Below are 12462 nucleotides of genomic sequence, written 5' to 3' on the forward strand. Positions count from 1 at the left end.
CTAAGTGGGGTGAATATAGGTCAGCAGTAGAGGGCACTTCTCCTGAGTGACACTCACTTTTAATGAGTGTTTGTTTATTTTCCCTTTAATCACTGTAGGTGAATTGTCCACTTGTTAAAGTCACTTTGCTTTGTTTAATCTCAAACTGCTGTGTAGCTGCTCATTTATATGGAAATTAAACAAGTTTATTCCTCTAGGAAAACAGAGTATACATATTGTTTGGAAAGGGACAAAAACACCAGTTATAGAGCAACTCTAGGTTTGGGAATAATTTTATTTATTACCAGTTATTTATACAGCTCATACATATTCCACAGTGCTTTACAGAGAATTTTGCCATTCACATCAGTCCCTTCCCCAGTGAAGCTTACAATCTAATAAGGGTCTATTTACTCAGCCTTGGATGGAGATAAAGTGAACAGAGATAAAATACCAGCCAATCAGCTCCTAACTGTCATTTTTCAAACACAGCCTATAACATGGCAGTAAGGAGCTGATTGGCTGGTACTTTATCTCCATTCACTTTATCTCCATCCAAGGCTTAGTAAATAGACCCTTATATTCACTACAATATGTACACACATCCTCATTTACACACTGGAGTTAATTTGTTTGTCCGGAGCCAAATAATCTACCACTATATATTCAAACTGTGGAAGGAAACACATGAGAGTAACTTTTTTGGGGGGGAGGGGGGCACCAGAAACTGTTTTGGCAGGGGGAGCAAAATTTATAGTTACGCCACTGAGAGGGGGTAAAGAATTCAGTCTGCAAAGTGACTGGGCTGCAGCCACCTTGCTCTGGCACTCAGCGGGGTACCCACCCAGACCACATGCCAGATACCAGGTACCACCCTGCTATCAACGCTCCCAGCCCAGGGATCAAAGTTTGCTATCCCAGGATTGCTGAAACCAATCATGGGAGCCATTAACCACCATTGCTAGGAATCCAGGCCAAGGGGATTACAAATTATAGTGGCCCTAACCCCACTTCCTCAGGATTAACCGGGAAAGGGCAAAAGCACATGCAAACATCCAAGGTGGTGGGAGCTAGTAAATTGGCTAAGCAGAGGGACAATAAAGGGTGGTGTGATCTGTGGCGCGGAGTGTGAGAGAAAATTAGATGAGATAAAAACATAAACATCTTTGAGGTTACAGGAAGGGCAGCCCTTCAAGCAAGGAAAAAGTGGCAGCAGTGAAGAGTCATACAGGTCCTTTTTAAGCGGGATGGGGGAGATGCTGGTTTTTGCTCTCACTGCTATCACTGCGGTCTGTCCTACACTTGTTGGGCCCTGGGGACACTAGTGGCGGGTATGAGCCCCTGCACCACAGCGGGCCCCATGCAATGCACTGGCTGCGCCGCCGCTAGTTCCGCCCCTTATACCAGCCCCTGGCCCAATTTATTGATGGTTATATTTAACCAAGTGTGGTTGACTATTGGCCACTTACGCAATACCATGGATTTATTTCTTGCCCTGGACGATCTGTCTTTATTAACATTGGATGCCCTGCTTGTTACACTTGATGTGACAAGCCTGTATACCTATATACCACGCGTTGAAGGTATACGTGCAGCTGAAAAATGTCTGGTTGTGTGTATGTAGGACCTGATCTTGCCTTTGTAATTAATCTATTGGATATCATCTTAAACAATAATTATTTTGCTTTTGAAGGGGAATACTATATCCAGCATAAAGGTACCGGGATGGGGGCAGCCATGGCACCAGGGTATGCAAATATCTACATGCACTTCTATGAGACAGAGGGCCTGATTCAGAGCCGCTCACTCTGACAGAGTGCTTGCTCTGAATCAGGTCCGTTTTTTTTTGGGTGGGATCGGCCTCTTGGTCAAGACCATCGCGACCATCGGGCTTGCGATGAGACCCTTGCGGTAGGGTCTCATGGCCGCAAGCCCCATAGAGATTTTGGCTCTAACAGAGCCGGAATCTCTCCACTGACATCACTTGTGATGTCAGTGGGGCCGCCCCCAAATGGCAGGCATTCTCATGGGAACACCTCCGTTTGGGCAGCCACCCCCCCAGCCCACCCACCAAAAGGGGCGAGCTGTCACTCAACATCAACAGCTCGCCCTCTTTGGTGCGAGACCCGGAGTGAAGGATTGCCCATCGCTAGCTGGGTCTCGCGCATGCGCACGATGGAGCCGGCTCCGTCGTGCGCATGCGCTGTGGGCCACCATCGGCCCGGTTGCGAGCGCTCAGCGCTTGCGACCGGGTCTGAATCAGGCCCAGAATCCCTACTTGAACAGCATTATGGATCAGATATAATTTTCTACAAACGTTATATCGACGACATCTTCCTGATTTGGGGCAATACTGCTAAGGAACTGGTTGCCTGATTTCTTCCATTAATAATGACATTGGACCAGTAAAGCTGACACTAAACTATAGTCATAGTTCAATACATATTCTGGTTGTTAATATCACCATTGAAGAATCCAAAATTAAGACCTCGTTATACATCCAAGAGACGGATGTCAACAGCTGTCTTCACTACTCAAGTTTTCATCCTCAGAAACATAAAACAGGGACTTCCAATATCACAGTTCTTGAGAATTCGTCGAATTACATCAGATGATGAACAAACTGAATGTGACATAACCATAATGGGGCAGAAATTTACAACACGTGGCTACAGTAAAACATTGATTACTTCTACCATCTCTGAGTTTCTCCAAATTTCAAGGGAGAGTCGCCAGATGTTCGTTTTTCTGTTATATCAAGATTCAATCACAAATCAAGGAAATTTACAAGGTCTATTTATAATTATTGCCCGCTTATTAGCTCTGACAAAACCCTTCCAGCATTACACCAATCTAAACCTTTGCTTAGTTTTGGAAAAGGGGCAAGTATCAAAACTTTGTTGGTACACCTCTTACATGATACAGCAGAAGGAACATTTCCATCAAAAACACCTACTGTCTGTAAAACAGGATGCTATAGGTGTATATTCTTAACAGAGATTGGGGAAGAGGAAATACTTCTGCACTAGTAGGTAGTAGCTCTTACATAGCTAATTGGATGGCCCCAGAATTGTCAGTCTTGAACTGCAGTGCCTTTCGTCTAATTCTAGGGGTGCTCAAGGAATAACATATTAAAACATAACTTTTATTGTATTCAGTAAAATTATTTAACTCTCAAGTGAAATATTTAAATAAATTAATTATGTAAATAATTGTGTGAAAAAAGATTTTAGTAATAAAGAAAATCTAAAGTTTATCTCATGTTATTTCTTATTGATTTCTGATATGCATTGGTTACTTTACTACTGTGAATGACCTGTATTCAATCTTAACAAGGAAAATACACAATATCTGAATTCCTAGAATTATGTATCAGAATCACTAATTGTTTCTGTGTTTACTCTCTCATAAACTCTCAGTTTGTTGTAACTTCCAAAAAACATAAATTTCTCATACAATTGTCCAGATACATATTAGCAGTACATCCACATTAATAATTTCGGATGATGGATCAAGAGTTCCAAAAGCACTTATTTCTCACGGTACAGATTTGGAATACATCCACATTAATTTGTCGAAGCCGGATAATTGGCTGAGACAGGATCAGTTAAAAATTAGATCGGAGTGACGCCATCTTGCGAATGGCGACAAGACTCCATCTTAAAAATGAGATCTGCATGATGCCATTTTGCAAATGGCCGCCCAGCGCCATTTTAGAAAAACTCACACTTAAGTACATACGGCGATGCTATTATTAGCATCGTGCGACTGCATATCTCATCATACCCCATATACACATTAAATACACACAATTGCGCTGTTAACACCATATGCACATTAGCGACTGCATAATACCCCCTGTACGAACGCTGTTTATTAGTTACATGCATACGCAACTGCCCCAAGTTAAAAGTCCTCACTACATAAATACAGACAGTCACTAAAACATACAAAGGGATCAACCCTGCAAAACACGAACTCTAACTAGCGTCTTTTCCCAAACTCCTAATACTTACACACTGCACACCTACATAAAAGGTTCCATAGCTTCAAAGTGTAATATTCAAGGTTTATTCATTTATTACTAATGATGTGAAATAAAGATTATTTAATATCTAAAGTTTAATACATGATAAGCAGATCGTGTTTGGTGTTGTACTGATCTACTCTGTCTCAACAGCTTCCCGATGTCATCGGTGAGAAGATCGCAACATGCGTCTGCAACTTATGGACTGTAGAGAGTTAGAACACTAAAATGTACTATGTAATATTAGCAGGTTAGATTTGCATGCAGCGGGAAAAAGGAGACAAAAGGCTGTCGAGGCTGACCTGTGTCCATTTGAATTGACCTGTTAACTGTCCTGTAACAAAAGCATTGTGACGGAGAACCAATGGAATCATGCCAAAACTTGCCTATTGTATTGCCTATCCCTGTAAGAGTATATATGTGCACTCTCTGACCCCAATTGGGAGTCTTCTTGCTCTTGCTGTTGACGGAGGTTTCTTGCTGATGCCGATATCTGGTCCCAGAGTGCGTGCGTATGTAATAATTGTACCTTGGGTCTGTATAATATATTTGCACTAATTGTCTTTAGATCAGAGCGTGTAACCTACTGTTTTTATGTTGAATAATAACCTTTTGTGCGTTGGAAACACATTCAAAGTCTGAAGGCATTTATTTACTGTATGACTAATTATGCTAATAGCGATAATTTTAGAAGGTATAGGCAAGATCGTATAAAGGTGTAGAAGGTATAGGCAGGATCGTACAGAGGTTTTCAGCAGGTATCGATAAATTTTTTATAGAAACAGATCGGATAATATAGTATTGAACGGTTCATGGGAGCGTTAATGCATAGTCTCATGCACGCTATCTTATTATGAGGTTATTTAGAGGTTATCTGGAGCACAAAACTAGTTAAAAAAAATGTTTTAATCATCCAGTATCTGGGACATATTGATAGATATATTTCTCATAAAGCTATCACATACACATTATTACTTGTGGTTATATGGGGTTATTTAATATGTTGAGATTCAAAATTATTTACATAGTGTCACCCCCCTTTAACCTCTAAAGGGACCATACGTTACTAATGCCCTTGTTGTCTACTGTTCCAACCCTTAACCTCTCTCTAAGGCCCGTATTCAATTTGAATCGTTAAGTCCGGATCCACGTTAAGTTACCGCCGATGATGTCATTATCGCCTGTTTTGGTTTTACCCCGTATTCAATTTGAAAGACTTTCCACCTAGTTGGAAAGTCAATGCAATGTTATAGGCGGTAAAGTATCGCCTATAAATGGCAGGCGGAAAAAAGTGCAGAATTGGGGTTTTGGGGTGCAACATTTCGGGAACCCCCCTGCAGCCTTTAGACAGTCCCCCAAAGGTAATCTGTGTATAAGAAAAAACATAATCTTAAGGACACCCCAAAAATGTACTTTGAAAAAGGGGGCAAAAAAAAAATGTTGGGGTACAAAGTTAAAAACTAGAGAACTTTACTCTGGGGGGTCCCCAAGTATGCCCCAGGTGTATTATTTCAAGTTCACTTTTTCAACTTTAAATATGCTGACCCCCATTTTCAAGTACCCCAAATTTGCTGGGCTAAGTTATTTTCTGGAAAAAATACTCCTAAATACTATTTTGCATCAGTTATAGAAAAATGCTATTTAGCAGCTATTGAGCCCATTTAGAAACAAATACCTTCAGCGAGCCAAATCAGGGGGTACCATAGTGAACCCCCATGTCAGAGCATCATTTGGGGGGTGACAGGCTGATTTCCCCAAAAATGACAGTACTTTCCGCTTGTTATAGTATCGCCGGGTGCCGTTTACGCGTACTTTGAAATTGAATACGGGGTAAAGCGTGCAGGTGCGCGATACTCTAACGACCTACAAAACAGGCAAAGTCGGCGTTAAGTCCAGGCCGCATTAACTTAACGCGGCTCGGCTCAAATTGAATACGGTTCTAATAAGTGGTATACCTTCTCTCTATCAGTTCAGTGCCTCCACCCAAGTATCAATAGTAGTCTGAGCCTACTTGGGAAAACCCTATCATGCATTGGCTTGGATAGTATGTAATATTAAGGCTTGCCTGGATAAGCCTGATGTAAGTATGTTTCTTTACCTTACCTAAAATCATTTGACATATGATATTCTCCACACTCTCCCAGGTAAGTAAACACCCTGCAGGCCTCACTGCCTCACCACTACTGTTGCTGCATCTCTGGGCATTCCTCTGCTCCTCCCACACAGTATCCATGCTCACGGACACTGGCAAGCACAGAGCACTTTGCCCTGCACCAGCAGCACCAGCTGCCATCCCAAATAACAGGGTGAGTGCTCCTGCCCACCGGCCTCCACAGCTCCTTCTCTGGCTGTGCCCTCCTGCGCCCAGCAGCATATCAGCTCACCTGCTGTCTGGGACACAGGGGGGCAGGCACTGATGGAATGGATCAGCAGACTCTCCCTCAGCTACTCCTGACAGCTCTTATCTACCACCCTCTAAACGGGCCCTTTTTTCTGACAGGAACCAAATCACTCTCAGCCATATTACTCCGACCCTTCTTCTCCAGAGCACTGAGTGCAGATGCATCACATGGTTGCCGTGCCAACATTCCATGCGGACTTGTTTAGTGGTGTTGTCATCAGAGGGCGCTGCTTAGTGACGACCGAGGGTTGCGTCATTAGATGGCGCTTCCCCGAGTGTTACCGGAAGCATGGTGAGTGCACTGATTGTGTGGGGAGGAGATATCACGTTGGGATGTCAGGTATTTAATTGTGTTTTTGTTTAATGTTTAATTGTATGTCAGTGTCTTGAGAAAGGATTTTCGACCTCCGAAACATCGACAGATTAAACTGCTGTTTTTTCACCTTGATTTGGAGTCTCTGAGTGCTGCCTATTTTGGAATACTATTTGAAGGTTTTGGAATTTGAAACCCTTAGGAGGGCACCGGAGCAAGTACTGTGCTGGAGCACTGCTGTTTGAGTGCCGGTCCATTGGACATTATATATATATATATATATATTAGGGGTGAGCGGGTTCGGATTTCTGAAATCCGAACCCCCCCGAGCCTCCCCGAGCCCCCCCGATCCGAGGCAGATTCGAGTCAGGCTCGACTTTTCCCGCCTGACTCGGATCTGAAATCGAGGCAAAACGTCATTCATCCCGCCTTCCGAGTCTCGCGGGTTTTGGATCCTATATAACGTACCCGCGTCGGCGCCATTTTCTCACTCGGCTGTGGACAGTGAAGAGGGAGGGTGGGAGTTAGGGCTGGCTGGGCTGTGTAGTGTAGTGTAGTGCAGAGTAGTGTTGTGCTGTGCTGTGCTGCGCTGTGCTGCTGTTGTCCACTACTTCAAAGTCCATAGGGGCTGGCTGTGTTGTGCTGTGCTGCTGTTGTTAATAGGGGCTGTGTCCACTACTTCAAAGTCCATAGGGGCTGGCTGGACTGTGTTGTGCAGTCAGTTCTCCATAGGGGCTGTGTCCACTCCAAAGTCCTGTGCAGTGTCCCAGTCCTAAAGGGGTGCTGTAGTGTTGTCCAGGGGGTGCTCTGTCCATCAGGGGTGCTCCCCCCAAGTGCTAAAAAAATAATATTTTTTCTGTGTTTGTGAATTGTGTGCGCAGTAGCAGCACATGCATCAACAAAGTAGTGCCAAGCGTGCGCCTGTGTCATAAGTAAAGGGCCGGCTGGCTTGACCGTTAAAGGGTGCTGTAACCCCCAAAGTACACTCCAGTCCAAACCAAAAAAAAATTATTTTCTGTGTTTGTGAATTGTGTGCGCAGTAGCCGCACGTGCATCAACAAAGTAGTGCCAAGCGTGCACCTGTGTCATAAGTAAAGGGCCGGCTGGCTTGACCGTTAAAGGGTGCTGTAACCCCCAGAGTACACTCCAAACCAAAAAAAAAAAATTTTCTGTGTTTGTGAATTGTGTGTGCAGTAGCCGCACGTGCATCAACAAAGTAGTGCCAAGCGTGCGCCTGTGTCATAAGTAAAGGGCCGGCTGGCTTGACCGTTAAAGGGTGCTGTAACCCCCAAAGTACACTCCAGTCCAAACCAAAAAAAAAATTATTTTCTGTGTTTGTGAATTGTGTGCGCAGTAGCCGCACGTGCATCAACAAAGTAGTGCCAAGCGTGCGCCTGTGTCATAAGTAAAGGGCCGGCTGGCTTGACCGGTAAAGGGTGCTGTAACCCCCAAAGTACACTCCAAACCAAAAAAAAAATATTTTCTGTGTTTGTGAATTGAGTGCGCAGTAGCCGCACGTGCATCAACTAAGTAGTGCCAAGCGTGCGCCTGTGTCATAAGTAAAGGGCCGGCTGGCTTGACCGTTAAAGGGTGCTGTAACCCCCAAAGTACACTCCAGTCCAAACCAAAAAAAAAAATATTTTCTGTGTTTGTGAATTGTGTGCGCAGTAGCCGCACGTGCATCAACAAAGTAGTGCCAAGCGTGCGCCTGTGTCATAAGTAAAGGGCCGGCTGGCTTGACCGTTAAAGGGTGCTGTAACCCCCAAAGTACACTCCAAACCAAAAAAAAAATATTTTCTGTGTTTGTGAATTGTGTGCGCAGTAGCCGCACGTGCATCAACAAAGTAGTGCCAAGCGTGCGCCTGTGTCATAAGTAAAGGGCCGGCTGGCTTGACCGTTAAAGGGTGCTGTAACCCCCAAAGTACACTCCAGTCCAAACCAAAAAAAAAATTATTTTCTGTGTTTGTGAATTGTGTGCGCAGTAGCCGCACGTGCATCAACAAAGTAGTGCCAAGCGTGCGCCTGTGTCATAAGTAAAGGGCCGGCTGGCTTGACCGTTAAAGGGTGCTGTAACCCCCAAAGTACACTCCAAACCAAAAAAAAAATATTTTCTGTGTTTGTGAATTGTGTGCGCAGTAGCCGCACATGCATCAACAAAGTAGTGCCAAGCGTGCGCCTGTGTCATAAGTAAAGGGCCGGCTGGCTTGACCGTTAAAGGGTGCTGTAACCCCCAAAGTACACTCCAAACCAAAAAAAAAATATTTTCTGTGTTTGTGAATTGTGTGCGCAGTAGCCGCACGTGCATCAACAAAGTAGTGCCAAGCGTGCGCCTGTGTCATAAGTAAAGGGCCGGCTGGCTTGACCGTTAAAGGGTGCTGTAACCCCCAAAGTACACTTCAGTCCAAACCAAAAAAAAAATAATTTTCTGTGTTTGTGAATTGTGTGCGCAGTAGCCGCACGTGCATCAACAAAGTAGTGCCAAGCGTGCGCCTGTGTCATAAGTAAAGGGCCGGCTGGCTTGACCGTTAAAGGGTGCTGTAACCCCCTAAGTACACTCCAAACCAAAAAAAAAATATTTTCTGTGTTTGTGAATTGTGTGCGCAGTAGCCGCACGTGCATCAACAAAGTAGTGCCAAGCGTGCGCCTGTGTCATAAGTAAAGGGCCGGCTGGCTTGACCGTTAAAGGGTGCTGTAACCCCCAAAGTACACTCCAAACCAAAAAAAAATATCTTCTGTGTTTGTGAATTGTGTGCGCAGTAGCCGCACTTGCATCAACAAAGTAGTGCCAAGCGTGCGCCTGTGTCATAAGTAAAGGGCCGGCTGGCTTGACCGTTAAAGGGTGCTGTAACCCCCTAAGTACACTCCAAACCAAAAAAAAAATATTTTCTGTGTTTGTGAATTGTGTGCGCAGTAGCCGCACGTGCATCAACAAAGTAGTGCCAAGCGTGCGCCTGTGTCATAAGTAAAGGGCCGGCTGGCTTGACCGTTAAAGGGTGCTGTAACCCCCAAAGTACACTCCAAACCAAAAAAAAATATCTTCTGTGTTTGTGAATTGTGTGCGCAGTAGCCGCACTTGCATCAACAAAGTAGTGCCAAGCGTGCGCCTGTGTCATAAGTAAAGGGCCGGCTGGCTTGACCGTTAAAGGGTGCTGTAACCCCCAAAGTACACTCCAGTCCAAACCAAAAAAAATAATATTTTCTGTGTTTGTGACTTGTGTGCACTGTGGCTGCACGTGCATCAACAAAGGAGCAGCGCCAAGCGTGCGCCTGTGTCCCATAAGTAAAGAGCCGGCTGGCTCATTTCTTAAAGGGTGGTGTAATCCACAAAGTGCACTACTCTCCAGCAAAAATAAAAAAATATTTTCTGTGCTTATGTGCGCTTTAGCCGCACGTATATATCAATATAACATAAATGGAGGACCAAACTTTCTCCGATAAAAATAAAACAGGGAAAGATCAAGAACCACTTCCTCCTAGTGCTGTTGCTGCTGCTGGGAGTTGTTCATCATCCCAGAGAGGAAGTAGGAACATCACTACTTTTACTAAACAATTGACCCTCCAACAGTCCCTAGCGATGAGGATGAAGTATGACAGCAGTCATCCTGAAGCAAAACGTATAACTGAGGCCTTGACTGCTATGTTGGTGTTAGACGTGCGTCCGGTATCCGCCATTAGTGCAGTGGGATTTAGACAATTGATGGAGGTAGTGTGTCCCCGGTTCCAAATCCCGCCTAGATTCCACCTGCATCCTCAAAGCAGCAGCGACAAGCGTGCGTCTGTCTGTTAAAGGATGGTGTAACCCTCAAAGTGTGCTACACAAACAATAAAAATATTCTTCTTTTTTCTGTCTTTGTGAATTGTGTGGGCTGTAGCCGCACTTGCATCCTCAAAGCAGCAGCGACAAGCGTGCGTCTGTCTGTTAAAGGGTGGTGTAACTCTCAAAGTGCTCCAAAAAATAAAAAACTATTTTTTTAATGTGTTTGTGACTTGTGTGCGATGTAGCCGCACTTGCATCCTCAAAGCAGCAGTGACAAGCGTGCGTCTGTCTGTTAAAGGGTGGTGACACCCTCAAAGTGTGCTACACAAACAATAAAAATATTCTTCTTTTTTCTGTCTTTGTGAATTGTGTGGGCTGTAGCCGCACTTGCATCCTCAAAGCAGCAGCGACAAGCGTGCGTCTGTCTGTTAAAGGGTTGTGACACCCTCAAAGTGTGCTACACAAACAATAAAAATATTCTTCTTTTTTCTGTCTTTGTGAATTGTGTGGGCTGTAGCCGCACTTGCATCCTCAAAGCAGCAGCGACAAGCGTGTGTCTGTCTGTTAAAGTGTGGTGTAACCCTCAAAGTGCTCCAAAAAAAAAACTATTTTTTTAATGTTTTTGTAACTTGTGTGCGATGTAGCCGCACGTGCATCAACATAGTAGCAGCGCCAAGCGTGCGCCTGTGTCATAAGTCAAGGGCTGGTTTGGACATCTGGTCTGGACTGAAGGACGTGCCAACAATTTCTGACAAGTCTACTGTCACTGCATATGATACTGTCCTCAAAGCAGCAGCGACAAGCGTGCGTCTGTCTGTTAAAGGGTGGTGACACCCTCAAAGTGTGCTACACAAACAATAAAAATATTGTTCTTTTTTTTTCTGTCTTTGTGAATTGTGTGGGCTGTAGCCGCACTTGCATCCTCAAAGCAGCAGCGACAAGCGTGCGTCTGTCTGTTAAAGGGTGGTGTAACTCTCAAAGTGCTCCAAAAAATAAAAAACTATATTTTTAATGTGTTTGTGACTTGTGTGCGATGTAGCCGCACTTGCATCCTCAAAGCAGCAGTGACAAGCGTGCGTCTGTCTGTTAAAGGGTGGTGTAACTCTCAAAGTGCTCCAAAAAATAAAAAACAATTTTTTTTATGTGTTTGTGACTTGTGTGCGATGTAGCCGCACTTGCATCCTCAAAGCAGCAGCGACAAGCATGCGTCTGTCTGTTAAAGGGTGGGGACACCCTCAAAGTGTGCTACACAAACAATAAAAATATTCTTCTTTTTTCTGTCTTTGTGAATTGTGTGGGCTGTAGCTGCACTTGCATCCTCAAAGCAGCAGCGACAAGCGTGCGTCTGTCTGTTAAAGGGTGGTGACACCCTCAAAGTGTGCTACACAAACAATAAAAATATTCTTCTTTTTTCTGTCTTTGTGAATTGTGTGGGCTGTAGCCGCACTTGCATCCTCAAAGCAGCAGCGACAAGCGTGTGTCTGTCTGTTAAAGGGTGGTGTAACCCTCAAAGTGCGCTCCACAAACAATAAAAATATTCTTCTTTTTTTTTCTGTCTTTGTGAATTGTGTGGGCTGTAGCCGCACTTGCATCCTCAAAGCAGCAGCAACAAGCGTGCGTCTGTCTGTTAAAGGATTACATCGGTGACAGCATCCAAGTAGGCATGTCAGACAGTCCGTACCTGTACTGGCAGGAAAAAGAAGCAATTTGGAGGTCCCTGTACAAACTGGCTCTATTTTACCTGAGTTGCCCCCCTCTAGTGTGTACTCCGAAAGAGTGTTTAGTGCAGCCGGGAACTTTGTCAGCGAAAGCCGTAGGAGGTTGCTTCCATAAAATGTGGAGAAGATGATGTTCATAAAATTAATTATCAACTCTTCCAGGGAGACCAGCCTCCAGAACGTACAGAGGGACCTGTGGTTGTGGATTCCAGCGGGGACGAATTAATACTCTGTGAGGATGAGGATGTACACAACACTGAAGAGGGT

This window comes from Taudactylus pleione, unplaced genomic scaffold (assembly GCF_031769625.1).
Source record: "Taudactylus pleione unplaced genomic scaffold, aTauple2 ptg000217l, whole genome shotgun sequence".
In the NCBI taxonomy this organism is placed as follows: domain Eukaryota; kingdom Metazoa; phylum Chordata; class Amphibia; order Anura; family Myobatrachidae; genus Taudactylus; species Taudactylus pleione.